Source organism: Dermacentor silvarum, chromosome 7 (assembly GCF_013339745.2).
Source record: "Dermacentor silvarum isolate Dsil-2018 chromosome 7, BIME_Dsil_1.4, whole genome shotgun sequence".
Lineage (NCBI taxonomy): Eukaryota > Metazoa > Arthropoda > Arachnida > Ixodida > Ixodidae > Dermacentor > Dermacentor silvarum.
In genome coordinates this window covers 73,910,340-73,924,006 of record NC_051160.1, presented here as the reverse complement: position 1 = coordinate 73,924,006, position 13,667 = coordinate 73,910,340, and the positions used below count along the sequence as shown (strand labels likewise).

Sequence of the window (13,667 nt, the reverse complement as noted above, 5' to 3'; positions counted from 1 at the left end):
CCAAATGGCCATTGCTGCAGGATTAATTGCTTCTATCTAAAACGCCAATATTGGGTGCAGTTTCTTTTTTTTTGTATTTCGGAGTATGGCGAGAATAAAGGTGTGGATGGGATTGGGGCCTCATGACGAGGGCTTGATTATTTCCGTTATGGCATGGCGGAAAGCAAGGTTAGACAACGATGGAGTTCCCGTCCCGAGCTTTAAGCTGGTGCAGCAGCAAAACTGTGGACGAGGTATTAATACGCAGTCACATGTTGCAGTAGTGACATTCGAAGGTTAGTGAAATCCTCTAAAATTTCACAGTGCTGCTGACTATACGCGTAACCTTACTATAAAATTAGTTCTACCACAGTGCATTAGTCGGCTACGTGGCCAGTAATGTCGCGATTCTTCTTTTTTTGTCTTTTGCCGTCATTACCGCCTGCCATTGGTCACAAATTCTCAGGCCCCGCCCACTTGGCCAGATCGTCACACGATGTCCCGACGTGCATCACAATGAAGTTGTGACTTGCGCGTGCACAAACATAAACACTGATATCACACATTGCACAAAATAAAGGCAATTGTAGGCATTGCATTAGGTTGCCTAGCATTTAGTTACCAGGGCCAGAATTCACAAATATTTTCGTTCCTAGAGGCTATTTGCGATTGGTCGGCCGCATTGGCTAATAGTCTGTCCCGCATCAGGAATGGCCTAACTTTTTATCAAAAGCAATTGCAGCGCGACAGCTCTTTGGGAAGAGGGGCCATGCTTCACAAAATGCTGCAGTCACAATCTAACGCGTGCTATGGATATGCATAGTCTCCCATTCAACCTTTTTTATTTTGAAGCTTACAGCACGTTGCGCTGCTTAGATAACAAACTCACTTTGGGCCATCAATAAAAGATAGCTCTTCAAAGCGTTGTAATCGCAACTGGAGTGAAGTAATTTCCCGTGTAACATGCGGGCAAACGAGCATGTGGAGTCATCAAGTCGGGTGTCGCTGCTCACTAAATTGGCGGTGATTGTACACTGCGGGTGTATTTGGTATTTTGGAGTGTATGGGAGATGAAGGTTGGTAGGAGCACAGGTGTCGCGTATTCAACCTGCTGCAAAATAGCAGCCTGTATGTAAATTTGAAGACACCGTCAAAAATGACAAAGTAATTACTAATTTATGTTCTCGACGCAAGACGGCGGGATACAGTGTTGTTGGCAAACTACTCGTCTAACTGCTGCTCTAACTGCGCAAGATTATGGTGTAAAAAATTGGGGTGCCTGTATCGAAATTTATTCAGTTTTAATAAAATCGATAATATTTAACACTGCATCTGGAGTTGTAAAGTGATGACATTCTACCTTGTCACATGAGTTTAAAAAGAAAACGTCTCCACGGAATAGATTTTTAGAGGAACGTATGCAACACAGAAAGAGAGAATAAATATACACTGTGGTGTGCTTTGGAAATTTTCTCTGCCTCTTTTATGTGCATTCGCATTCCTCTGAATTGAAAGAAATAGTGCAAATTTTGTTCAACCTGTAGAGCAAAGCAGGCCACCCATAACGTCGCAGCATTTCCGCCTGCTGTGCCTATTTCATATAGCCAGTGTGTTCCACTAGCCGGCTCGACTTGTTCCAATTTCGCAATGTAATAGTTCTTTTGAGAATCTCAGCAGCCATGACAAGTACTGCAAACTACGAATAAATGCTCACGGGGAGACATATATGTTCTCAATTATGAAAATGCGACTACAATTTTGTTATATTAGCTTTCATTCACTTTAATACTCTTTATTGAGGTGCCGTGAAAGCTTTCCTAATTATAGAATGACCTGACTTTATAGGACGTCGTCTCACGAATGGTATGCTAGACTATTTTTTTTTTACTGCTTCAAGTATTAATAAAATTATCGCACAGATACACGGCCTTCTCTCTATTCGTTTTTGCTGGCGCTCTGGAAGCTGCCCAAAGGAGAACCCAAGGAATCATTGACCCGCCCGAAATTTGAGTGTTTTGGCTGCGAAAGAGGTCGTCACAGCACACCGTGACGATCGCAGTAGACTATACTGTACGCTGCATGCCGCTGCTTTCTCAGGAAGTACGCCTAGGAGACGCAGTTACGCGCCACTGTCATGCGAAGACAACAATGATTTCAAATATACAATAGGATTTCGTGCCTTTTTGAGACTGTTTCAGTTAGTCATTTGTTGCACTTATTTATTTCAATGTCAATTATCTAATACTCAGGGTGTTCTCGACCACTAATCAGCCAATAGCTGTTGATGGGTGCAGCACCTAGCGATGACGCTGCCTGACAACATTGCCGAAGCGAGTGCAAGCGATTCTTCGCTGTTTTGGACACAATATTGTAGATTGAGCGCTACCTGCAGTGCACTATTGTTTGGCTCACGTGTTAGCGGCTGCCTTTTGTACAGATCCGTAACGCTTTCTAATTTCAAAGAGTGCTTCAGGGCCCTTTAAGGTCGCACGACCACCCGGAATAAAGTATTTGTACTCCCTTGTACATCGACGCATGACAACTTCACTTCTTACCTATATAGTCAGTGAGCGGCTATTACACGCTGCACGTGATGCTGTTCGTTACAGGTGTAACAAGTTTAACACGCCTGTGAAGACGAAATGTTTATTTCATTTTGCTCTGTATTATTTATTTCCAAAGTACTGCGGACACGAGGTCCAAGCAGGGTGGGTATGATGCATTGCATACAATAAGAATAAGTGTTATACAAATGCATTGAATGAAAATTACAACTTGGTCACTGGAGATGGGCCAATTCTTGGGTTAATTGATTTCATTAGGCTATCACTCGCGGAAAAAAAGAGAATTTCAACGTATCTGTTCTTGCGAAAATTTGTGTGAGCGAATGAGGGTTCTGGTGCTTATTATGTCTGGTAATTGAAGGAGATATGTATAAATAGCGATCTAAGGCTACTTGTTATCAATTAAGTAGGTGCGAAACGAATTTCAATCGGCGCTTCTTGCTTGTAAACTCGAACAGTTTAATCAAGCTAGTTTTCAATAATGCGCTGGGTAAGTCAATGGCTGAAAATTTGCGAAAATCTGTCGTAGTGCTTTTCTTTAGATTTTTTCTAAGTTTATAAAGTAATTTTTGTATAGAGGTCCCGCACTGGGGCGGCTTAGTGGAGTTTGGGCCCGAAAAAACAAACATACGAAAGCTCTTTCGCACTGGAAGGAGCGGCTTTACACCAATAACGTAGAAAGTATAGCTTTCGGAAAGAGGAATAAATGTGACTGACTTGCGTATTCCATGATAGATTAGCTGTTATTGTTAAGCCTAAATATTTATAGCTCAATGAGGCTCTGATGCCGGCTGTCATTGTTTCACTGCAAAAGCCGCAATGAGCCCACAAACTAGGCACGATACAGCCGTTAGGTACAATATTGAATGCTAGCATATTTGTCCTGGTTGTGGTGTGGCTGTGAGTTTTCTGTCAACATATATTATCTCGGCGACGATATACTAAAGTCGCGATACGGATATCCAGTTTCGGATGCCGATGATATACAGGTTGTATAGTCATCATGATCAAACTGTTTTAGGCACATTATGAAAGGAATACCTCTCCCAAAGACCTCCAATTTCCCCCGTTGCGCGCCCGCTGACACTACACGGGTTATATACGACTCATATATTGCTTTCTGAAAAATAAACGGCTGGTTTACGTCGGTTCCTACACCTAAAAAGACGGTAGAGGAAGTTAACAATAGTTGCACAATTAGCACTCCTTGTGCTTCGTCAAATAAGCAACTTCTTTATAACGGTAAATAGCTCCGAAACCCGTTATGCAGTCGTTTCTTTTCAGGGTGCCTAATGCAGCGGTTACGTGGCGTTTACCAGTGCCCATTAAGCGTACAACGTCATCAGCGGCAGCGGCATAATTGCTGCCTGGTTTGCTTTGCCTTCGTGTCCGTGACCCCACGGGATATATGTTTTGTTTATACTTCGACAGTGCCCTTCCAAATGCATACAACGAATATAAAGCTACTGAATATTGTGCGCTTTTGGCACGCCTTTATGACTTCCTTCTTCCGACAGACGCTGCGAATCATTCTTAATTGCGCACCTTGTGTACGGCCAAGCAGCTACAACTTACCATTAGACTTCCATTTATCCAGCTTAAGACTTCGATGGCCTTGGGGTGGTGCTGGCGATGTTGGGAACTAAATATGTTGCCTGGATTGGAAGGTATATAAATAACCGTGCCGTCTCTCCGACGCAAAGGACACCTACGCTTCATCTAGCAAGGATACAGAGGGCGACCAGTTTCTCCACAGCACCACACTGCCAGTGAAGTTTTAGTGGTACGTAACACTTTTCTCAGTATCGTTTCAATTGAACGTTAGCGATAGTCTTCATAATATGAAAGTATGCATACATTTATAAATAAGCCTCTGTGTACTACGCTAGAGCTGTCTACTCTCTTGAAGAATGACGACAGTGCCTTATGTGACTTCTCCTGATATTGGAGTTTCGGAACATCTTCCATCGCTTCAATGTTTCGCTGAGTGATAATAACCTCAATAATACCTTGATTTCTCAAAGATCACCAACCAACGTCACGCCTAAAATTCTTTAGATGCAGCTTTACAGTCCTATAATTAAGGTAAGACATGCACTCAAAGAATGTGTACTGTCCCTTCGTCAATGTCGATTTATTTTGTGAGCAAAAAAACTCACGAACTCCAACACTCGCACAGATATATTCGGCCCGTTGTCCGTGCTACTTGAGTATACTTGAGCTGAATGTCTTCTGCATCTCGATAAGATTTAGCGCACGCTTAGCTACATTGTCTTTAACATTTTCAATCAAACTTGCGGTTTACAAATTAATTCGTGCTACTGAACAGGACCTCAATGTTTCCTGTTTTTATCTTCAATCGCTCAGTGTAGTTTCACACGAACCACGATGGCAGTTCTGACGACACGGCAGCTGGTCCGGGTTTAGGCTACATAATTTGCAAACTTACTGGCACCTAGAAAATATACAATTCTAAATTGTCCGCTAATTAGGAGATTACCACTAGCACGGGTTCATGAATACAAGTACTTAGATGTCATTTTCACCCACACTTTGTCGTGGTCGAAGCACACTCCGCAATAAAGCAGTGAATAAACTTGGCTACTCAAAGCGAACACTGAAAGGAACACCTAGACACACTAAACTGTAATTATAATAATCCAATGTTGTAATATGCGTGCGTTTGATCTTCTCATGAGCGACAAAGATTAATCAGCCAGAATCTGTTCACAGGAAGACAACGCGCATTATCGTTCACCGCTCAGCCACGACTTCTCTCCATTCACAGCTCTAGCCTCGCTGAATCTAACCCCCATCTCTCAGCTTCGGTATAACGAGTAATTGAAAATATTACACTGCATCCATTTCACTGCATTACACTGCATCCATTACACTGCATTCTTTCTATCGTATGTGAAACACATTGTTATGGTTCGTTAAGGTATCGTCAACTCGGTGTCACCTTGAACTAAACACTACCCCCATATTTGCACCGATCAACGTCTTTATATTCAGCTTCTTTCCCCGGACATTTGAGCTCTCAACTCATTAAACCGAGGTACTCGTCGCCTGCCAACCGTTAGGTATTTATCTAAAATTAGTGAGCAAGTCCCCACGTATTTAAGTCATTTATTTTGCAGCACTTGTTCAATGTTTCTTGACTTGTTTGTTATTTTATTGTTTTCATTTTCTTGTTTATGTTAACACTGCAATTCCTGCTATAGCGATTTTTGGGCAGCCGTATGTATAACTAAATAAAATGAAATAAAAAAGTCAGTGAGCATAGCTGAAGCTTTGCTGTTAAATGTAGCAACATTTGTTAAACTAAATGTGGTGCCTCAAGATTGTGTGTGTGTGTGTGTGTGGTGCGTGTGCGTGTGTGTGTGTGTGTGTGTGTGTGTGTGTGCGTGTGTGTGTGTGTGTGTGTGTGTGTGTGTGTGTGTGTGTGTGTGCGTGTGCGTGTGTGTGCGTGTGTGTGTGTGTGTGTGTGCGTGTGTGTGTGTGTGTGTGTGTGTGTGTGTGTGTGTGTGTGTGTGTGTGTGTGTGTGTGTATCCGTCGATGGTACGCAAAGAAGATGGCAGTGTTATTGCTTAATTGAGGGACGCACGATTTTTCTACGTTCGACTAGACCCTTCAATACTCTTTTTAAAGTGCGGAAGAATTTTTCGCAACACCCATTCTAGCATTTTTATTTATAATCTGCAACAAGTATTTAATTTAGGTAGTTGAGCGAATCAGATCGTTAGTTACTTGATTGAAAAAAGTACCAGTATGCATATTACTTTTATTACAACATTCATGGGTTTTTCAACGAGTATCATGTCGATAACCTCAAATAAAGGTGAACCTGTTTTTCTAAATTTCTTTCATGTTAATTATTGTTTTGCTTTGATGGCTTAAGTAGAGCTGTTCTTTATCTGTTAAGCAAATGCATAGACTGCATGCACCATTCTCGAGTAAGGCGGCCACAAATTGGTTGTTTGTAAGTTCCGCACTCTTAACGGAGGACCTATACAAATCTTGGTTTCATTGTTTCATCTTTACAAATTACAAACGAAACACTTGTTTCATTAAACATACATGAAGTGGCCAGGAAAGAAAATTATGGAGTGGTAATTCTGATCAGTAATCACAATAACTGGTCGCGTGATATCTTATCTGATCTATTTGACTGCTTATTTAAAACGTTGTACAATATAGCCAAGCTCCATCGCTCGTAAATGTAGCCAAAAGATGTGCACAGTCTCTCAAGGTTTTCACCTTGTGACTTAGAATTATGCTGTGGTGGTCCTTATACTGTTTTTACTGTTCCATGGGGTACACGTGAAATGCGTTGAACCTATACGGTAATTATATGCGGTTATCGCTGCGGTCGCACATCTTCGCCCTAACAAGCTACCTACCACCAACCACAGCTCGTCCCTATTGTATTCGTCTCCTCATATCTGTTATGCGCTATTCCTGTGATCTTTTTTTTTTCTGTACCTATAGAGAGCAGAAAAATGGCGTCCATCGGAGTCGCATTCACCGTTTCCCTTATGTTCGTCCTGGTGTCCGCAATACCTGGTAAGCAATCCTGTTACGTTATGATTTGTTTGTGTTTGTGCTTGTGCATGTCAGTAAACTGAGATTCTAATTAGTGGTCATTAGTTATTAAAATAGATGCTACCGCGAAGTCCAGCGTTCCTGTTCGGTAGACAAAATGGCTTTACTTTTTTATTCTGCATTTATTTATCTTTATATTTTCTAGGTATGATAACGACAACATTGCAAATGTAACGTGGGTTGCGTGAAGGGGAGAGTATCGCCGCGACGCCACGTCACCCTCGCTCTCGGAAACCGGTGTTAGTCATGTGTTCCTTGCCCGCGCAAGCTCTCGCGTCCGTTCTAACTACGCCTCGGTCAGGCCAAATGAAAGCTCGCAAAGCAGCCAAGTGCCTCAACGCGCTCGCTTGCGCGTGAGGGTTCTATAACTTCACGGACCGCTCAATGGCCTTCAATTGGACATAATGCTTTCGCATTCACAACTCACAAGCAGTGCGTAAGTGTCCTCGGATTTTGACCTAGTGATTATTGACTCTTGAATTGGTATATACACGACAAATGTGGCAATGCCACATCTTCACTTAAGAAAAAGAATGAAAAGTTACAAATCATTTCGCAGGATAAACTGTATTTGCGATAACGCGACCTAATACGTATGCCACAGTTTTTTTTTTCTCTCTCTCTCTCTTTTATTTTTTGTCTGGCGTGTAACGCGCGACCGCGCATTGTATCCTCAAGCCGGTGACCCACTTGTAAAGTACAGGCCCGCAAGGAAAAAACCGTTTGAATTGAAGAAACGGTTTCGCGTAATCTGCAATCTCGATCAAAAATATCTCATTCGTATCATTTTTTAAGTTGGCGTGACGTGACAAGTTCTATGGATAGATTGCGATGATATTTTGATAACATTGGTGTTACTCTATAGCGAAATGTGCGCTGAGGTCGGGTGTAAAGCTTTCCGTTAGCGAAAACATATCTGCCACACTAACACAAACAACATGCATCTCAATGTTAGATTGCTTTGCTGCATGGTTAAGTGAAACTTTGTTGTAGGCACTCGAACAGCAGTAAAAGCGGTTTTATTTTCAAATTTTAGTATGATTTTCTTAAATGCATAAATAGCCGCAAAAGAGACAACGCAATTAAAGCTACGAAACCTGAGGTTCGTAATTGACGCATTTTCCAGATGTTTTACAATTAAAAGGCACCCCAGTCAGTCGTTTTCCGAAATTTATTTAGGTAGAACACATAGCATGCATCGTTCTTCTCAAAGCGGCAGCTAGCCCCTAATATTTTATCTACATAGTCAGGTAGCACGCAGAGTATCCTTTACACCCGTGAAAGATGACATGGGCATCCTGTATGCGTGCGTGTTTGCACCTTTTGTTGATATTTATTTATTTATTTATTGCAAAAGACAAAAAAAAGTGTTGGCACCTTCAAGATACCAGTAAATACTGATTAGTGACACGCTTAGAGATTCAGAGGCAATACCACGGAGGGACACTTCCTGCCACCCACTCATAGAATGAAGACAAGGTCATAAATACGTGTTGCTGTTTTTGACATGTTCTATCTGTTTTATTTAGGGAGAGATGGGCAGTATCAGTGATATCAGCTGCTCTTCTTCCAATAGCTTTACCAGTAAACCACACGGAGCAAGCGAATGAAAGAAGCCATTGTAATTATTCTACTGACCACTATGAAGGCAAAAAAAAAAAAATTCACACTTCGGCAACACGACCCCCTTTTCCATATTGGTAAATTGTGTCAGCTTGTCGAAGCATTAGCGAGGCGCAATCACTCGATGTTCAACCTAATTTGATAGCGCGTTGTTAGCTCGTGTAATACCCTTATATGGTACACCAGGTCAACCAGAATACTGCTCAACCTACTGCCGAAGTAATTACAGGAAGCATTTATTCAAGAAGAGAACATCACGAGTGCTAGCGCTTCTGGCGAGGCGACACGGTACACTTCCACACGGCTTGACTGTCAGATCACAACGATAAACTTCTACGTTGCTGAAGGTCCTATCAGAACTTGATTAAGAGCAAACTGCCCAAGATTAAGCCATACAGCACCTCTCCCTACCTGATCCCACCATAGATGAAGAATTATTCTTTCCACGTTGATGCTTCATCAAACATAACACGAAATTATTGTGAAAAATATATCTCCCGAGATGTCAGAAACTTTATTTGTGCCCAATTTTAATTCTCGCTTATAATGTTTACATTTATAATGTTTACCGGAATCATCATTACCGGAAAGTATCTATTCATAAATTTATCTTGCTGCCAACTGAAAGCACTCCTTTGCTAGATTCTCATCTTCTCCTATTTATGCAGAAAAGTGCCACATCCCGGACGAGGATTGGGAAGTCCTGGCCGAGCGATTCCTGGCTCAGATGCCAAATGAATACATCTTCCCGAGAAACTCGAACAACTCGTCCAAAAGCAACGAAGTACTACCTGGCATCACCACTGGTGAGATGACCCTAACCGGCCTCTCCCACCTGGAACGATACGGAACCGTGCGTGTTTACTGCAAGAACGGCAAGCCTCTCGTTAGCGTCAGCATGGTGGCCCGCGCGCCGCTGAAGATCTCGGTGCCTTGGAAGTACTGTGGGGGCAAGTCCGGGTCGTCGCAACTACGGCCAGTCACGTCAAGGTGTGCGTCAATTTCGAGGCGGAAGAAACCGACAACAAGGTGTCACTTCGGCCAGTCCGGGTCTCGCCCAAATGGATCGAAACGATGGACGTGAAACTGGAAGGTGCTGGAGACGTCGTCAAGACGGTCGCGTCCGTCATGGGGAAGCTGATGCCGGCATTCGTCAAGGATTTCTGGATTGAGAACCTGCCCTGGAGAATGCACAAGGTCCTCGAACAGATTAGGAAGTAAACGGACACGCGCTCATCTGAAATCTTGGCATCTAATCGTACCCGCTTTGACCCTCCAGATTTAGCCAGCCATTCCGGTAATTTCTGTTATAATTGAAAATTTATATTTGATTTCAATTTGTGCGAATAAAGGAAGAGCACCATCTCTACAATAAAATAAATACAGATGACTGATATTGTGGCATTCATTGCATTTATTCCCAGAAGATGCGAAATGGAAATAGTAAATGCTGAGGAGACCAATAGTTGACCCAATGTAATCATTCAAAATATAGAATACAGTCCACAAGTGTATTAGAGAGCGTTTTAATACACATGATGGCGTCCACCTCAACACAGCAGTAAACAATAAGTGACAAGGCAAAGCGAAAATGCCAAGTGTATCGATAGTTATGCAGCAGTAACAGTGAAAGTGGCGCAACAGAATGTAGCTACAATTTTAACTAAACGCACAACATCAGAATTCTGGGTTTCGGCTTAGGCACATACGGACCATGCCTGTAGAAATACAGAAAGGGAAAACTTTTGCACGTGGACAGAAGTGACAAGGCACTTGCGAAGGTAACTTTCGTTGGAGCAGGAGAGAGTGTACCGCCTATAGCAGGCGTGTGTGTGAAATGTCACGTGTATCAAGACAAAGCGCTGATATAACACTGAATCTGAAATGCTGTCATTTGTAAAAGTATCCCGTGCACATTGTGGTAAAATGAATACCGCTACGGTATCCTGAATAAGAGTCATTTGCAAATAATAAACCAACTTACAACATTGAATTACAATCGAGAAAATCAAGTAGCGTTCAGTCTATGTAAGCGAAAACGTCGTTGCAGAGAATTACAGCTTTATGTGTCGTGCAGTGAATCCGCCGTTTAAATGCGCGCCTAAGTGGCTAAGTGGCGCAGGCAATCTCTGAGCTCCTACTGCGCCGGGAACTGCCGCTGGTTTTAAGTGAAAATCAAGGGTAAAGAGGGCGCCACGCTCCCACAACTTTCCGTGAGAGAGTGGTTTGAAGTAAGTTTCTGGTAAATTAGCACAAGATTGCTTAAACTGTTCTTTCGTTCATGATGATCTCTAAAGTACATGACTGCCTTTTTATATGATTGATTAGCAGAGATTTACACAAAAAAAATAACGGCACACGTCACTTCATTGAAATTGTCGGCTTTTTCTTCCGGTGGCAGCGACTATCCTTTCGTAATACTTCACGTCGCTTGCTTCTTACGACGACTTTGTCCTGAGTAAAAGTACAGCTTTTGACACTTTCACACTCTGCTTAGTCACGTCAGCTTGACTTAACATTTCGCTCTACTGTCTCTTTTAATTTAACGCCTAATATCGATGTTGCAGACTTTACCGAGCTGCACGTACTGTTCAATGTGGAATATCTCGCCGGCAACCTGCTGGCTCAACCTACATTTTGCTCCTGCATAGTCACATCCCTGAGCTAGGCCACTCGGCGGTGGAAGAGAAGTTCAAGCATTGAAAAGGTCAGTGCCACGTTTCAGGAATATCCTACAGAGTTGCTATTGCAACCCCAGCCTATATCGCTCGAGCGTAAGCTGCGAATGACACTCAAATATACTCGTTTAAACTTTTGCGCGAACTTTGAGGTCTCTCCTTAAAGGAAGTCGTCCCCTGATCTCAGAGGATCGCGCACTTGCAGCTTGACGTCGCTTTTCATTTCGCACCATATTTGCCACGTTATATCTTGTCAAAATGTTTTTGAGATTGATGTTGTTAAAGCGAAGCTATAATGTATACTAGACACGGTGAAGAACATGCACTCCAAAATAATCACTCCAGTCTAGCGGCCGCTCGAAGTTTCGAAGAAAATTCACTGGGGGAACCGTTAGCGGAGTGCACTTTAAAGCCTAAGTTATAAAGGTCGAATGTGATAGTTGGATGACGTTGTGAGTGTTTGAGATGAATAATGGCGGTGTGTAAAGAATTGCCTGATTTTTGTTGATTGTGCTTTGCCGCTCTATAAAGCACTGAATAGCCAACCGTTTTAGAACTGTCGGGTCTTTCAAGACGTAGCCTGGCAGTGGCTGCCAAGTACAACTGCCAATTAGAAGTTTAGGAAATCTGGATAGAAGTAACAAATTAGAAGATATCTGCCTGATTTGGGAGATGTAGTTAGTAGGGGAGTTATAAGCGTCTCCTAAGCGTTATATGCAAACTCTTAAATATATTCAAAGAAATCTTTGTAGTATTAGGCTACGTCGTGAAAAGCTACCTGCTAGAAAATTCGCGGCGTTGGAGGTGCGTTATTGGCACCATATGGAATTTCGAAGTTACAGTTGGATCCTGACGACGTGATCAATATTATAATTAAAATCTTTGCACTTTGCGAGCAAACGTAAATATTATGCTTGGAGGTTGACTGCCTTTTCCAAAAGGATTTCTGCCATAATAAATTTGAAACAACCTTCACAGTACTTTTCTAAATTGAAATACTCATTGGAGATCAATATGCTAAACTAGAGAGAAAAAAATATTACGCCAAGTTTGCTGAGTATAGCCATGAAGCACCAAAATTTGTTGTAGTATTCCTAGTCATTGGGCTTATTTTGCTTTATCTCCTTTCTTTCTTTTTTTTTTTTTGAAGGGGGTGTCGTGGAGTGCTACTGCTGTGCATGATATGACCATACATTTTACATTCACTAGAGAGTACATTTCCCTTAAATAAATGTCGTTCCCTTGAGATTATTTGGTATCAGTCTGGGAACCAATCTAACTAGTGGTCGTTTGCACCGAGAGCTCACGAAGACTTACTCAAACTTATTCTCACAACGTACGAATGCGAAACTTTTGCTATAAATCCTCTACAGTAGACATCGAGTTTCCGTTAGATACATTCAACGTAGGTGAATTACGCTTATAATTATTTAAAGAAGCGAATGTTTGATGGTGGGGTCATTCCTCCGTCTTTCAGTGCAGCAGCTGAATGCTTTAACCATTACTCACAGTGGCACTCATATTATCTCGTCGTGACAACCAGCGCTTTGAGACGCTGTGTTATACTGCACTGTATTCTCGATACTGCCCTGCCTGTGAGATCGGCCCCATACATTCCGTTACACACTTCCAAGTGAGGGAAGTGAGTGAGGCTACAAATAATAACATCTGCTTCTGGCAATCAAACGAGAAAATGTTCAAGAAAACACCATCTAATTGAAATAGGGCATAGTGAGGCAAACGCATAACGGAAGAAAAGATTTCGTAAATGTAACCACGCAATTAATTTTCATGACAACTGCTTTGTTGTGCTGCGCCTGTGTCCGCCACCCATTACGTTTTCATTTCCAGAAACAACGAAGCGCATATCACATCTGTCGGTTATGCAAACTGAATGACTAATTTCATTGGGAATAAGCGACTGATTTGACATCCAGTGCAATTTTTTTGGATATGAATTAAATCGATAAATCCACAGCGTCTTTCTCAGTGAACAACAGACCGTACGGGCTCGTCGACAGGGTCCATTGTGTTTGTGCTTCTGTACTGCGGTTGTCCATATGTGAGTTTTTTATTACCGTGCAATATTTGGTAGCTTTGCAATAACGAGACAGTGTGCCCTAAGCCTTAGTTTGTGAGAACGTGCGACATTTATAATTCAAATTTTAACCATTCGTGTCCTGTAACTGTACTAACTGTATTAATTTAGAATTCTTA

The 13,667-nt window shown here is 42.1% G+C and overlaps 3 protein-coding genes across 4 annotated transcripts in view; all 3 read left to right on the top strand.

Annotated features, from left to right (window-relative positions):
* Positions 1-13,667, top strand: part of LOC125946805 (phospholipase A1-like) — a 286,234-nt gene that overhangs the window by 157,676 nt on the left and 114,891 nt on the right. The window lies entirely within an intron of this gene.
* LOC125946804 (phospholipase A1-like) overlaps positions 1-13,667 on the top strand; it is a 380,678-nt gene that overhangs the window by 345,340 nt on the left and 21,671 nt on the right. The gene's annotated exons all lie outside the window — the stretch shown is intronic.
* The window catches only part of LOC119459581 (uncharacterized), a 140,441-nt gene continuing 130,987 nt past the window's right edge, over positions 4,214-13,667 (top strand). Inside the window, exon 1 of the mRNA XM_049670873.1 lies at positions 4,214-4,326. The gene's annotated coding sequence lies outside the window, so the exon portion shown is untranslated. The remainder of the gene's footprint in view (positions 4,327-13,667) is intronic.